Genomic DNA, 2,004 nt, shown 5'->3' with positions numbered 1-2,004 from the left:
AAGTGCAAGGGCCTGAGTTCAATCCCTGGTTCCACCAAAATAAATAAATAAAATAAAATTTTAAAAAAGTTAACAAAAACAGAAAAACCTGTCTCCATATTCCCTCTCCATATTCTCTCTCCCTCCCTCTCTTCCTCCTTCTCTCTCTCTCTCCACTTTCTCTTGTTCTTGTAAGGGTTTTGTTTCTGGAAAGGGTTAAATCATTTACAGAAAGCAGCAAGCACCGCCTCCAGTCTCCGCAGCAGCTCTAGGGATGCCCTGCAAAAGGTCAGCTGTTCCCAGAACCTCAACAGACAGCTAGTGTCTGTGTAAATGGAAACAACAAGTTCCCGGCTCCCGGCCAGCCCTCATGGGCAGCTCTCTACTGGTTCCTGCAGGCACCCGGCCAGATGCCCGGCCAAGCAATGGCCTCCTCAGCCTCACGAAGACAGGGCTGCAGCCCTCGATCCCCAGCCGACATCCCCAAGCCACCCACAGAACCCAGGCACACACACCAACTGGTCAGTGGGAGATTGTGACTTCCTGTGGACACTAAACAGTGTCTGCTGAAGGGACTCAGTCCCGACCCTGTTGATCTAGGCCCTCCAAATGATACAGAAATAAATGTAACTCCCAAGCTGCTAGACATCCAATACGCCAAGTCCATTTTCCCCAGAATCCGAGCATGAATTCTGAGGAACTATGGAGGTTAAGAGTAGGAAACTGTGTTGTGGGAAAGAGATACGGCCCCTGAGAAATGGGAGGGGGCCTGAGTGGGTTGCCCTAAAGCCCACTTCACAAAGGAAATTTTGCAGGGCGTGATGGTGCACATCTGCAGTCCCAGCACTCAGGAGGCTGAGGCAGGAGGATGATTGTGAGTCTGAGACCAGTCTGGGCTACAAAGTAAGCTCAAGGCCAGGCAGATTTATAGAGCATAATTACGAGAATACAACATGAATCAAAACTATGATCAACCAATAAGATTACAAGTATAGCTTCTTAGGTAATATTAACCCAAAGGAGAAATGGGTCAGGTAGCAAGTGCATGTGGAGAGAACAAAGTTTTCAGGAAGGGTCTGGAGCCCCCACTTGGTAACTGATGTCTGTTTAGAATGATGATCAACATTGCCTATCCCTTGCAAGGCATGTAGGTGTAGTCATTCCATCTTTATCTTGAGACCTGGCCTGCAAAAATGTGCCTCCAGTCTCAGCTGATGCTTTCTTATCTTCTGCAGTGACTCCCTGGAGGTCCCAGCCTGATCTGGCTGGAATTTTTTTTTATTTTTTATTTTTTTTTCCAGAACCGGGGATTGAACTCAGGCCCTTGAGCTTGCCAGGCAAGCGCTTATTCTCCTGAGCCATCTGCCCAGCCCCATGACTGGAACATTTCTACCTGACTTAACTGTCTATCATACTGCCATGCTAGCGATTGGGCAGCTTGGTGCTCAAGCATTGAACATCTGAACCAGACCCTGATCAAGAAAGAAGGGCTGCAGGTACCGTAAGCCTCTGGAGCCTGGGCACTGAGCATTTACAGAAAGTGGGTCCTGCTAGCACACAGGCTGCAGGCTCTTAACACACTCGTTGTGGGGCTGTACACACGTGACTCTCCCATCAGGCAGCTTGTTGTGTCACCAGGTTTTGGGGTGCTGGAGCCTCCTTCTGGAGGTGGTTTCTGGTTCTCTCTGTCCTGAGCAAAGAAATGGTTAAGATGAGCGAAAATGGTAGCAACATTTTATTAAACATAGGAAAAGAAATAGGCTCTGCAGAGCAAGTTTGGCCCAAGTAAAAATAGAAGAAATAAACCCTATAGCAGGCAGGCGGGCTACCATGCAAGAGACTACATAAAGGCAAAAACTCCATGTGGCCAGGTGTGGTGGTGTATATCTGTAATCCCAGCACTCGGGAGGCGGAGGCCAGCCTGGGCTCCACAGTGAGTTCAAGGCCGGCCTGAACTATACAGTGAAACCTTGTCTTGCAAAACCAAAACTAAAACAAAAAAGAGGAGGAGGAAGAGGAGAAGGA

This window comes from Octodon degus, unplaced genomic scaffold, assembly GCF_000260255.1.
Source record: "Octodon degus isolate 3935 unplaced genomic scaffold, OctDeg1.0 scaffold00002, whole genome shotgun sequence".
Taxonomy (NCBI): Eukaryota; Metazoa; Chordata; class Mammalia; order Rodentia; family Octodontidae; genus Octodon; species Octodon degus.
Note: the sequence above shows the minus strand (reverse complement) of the source record.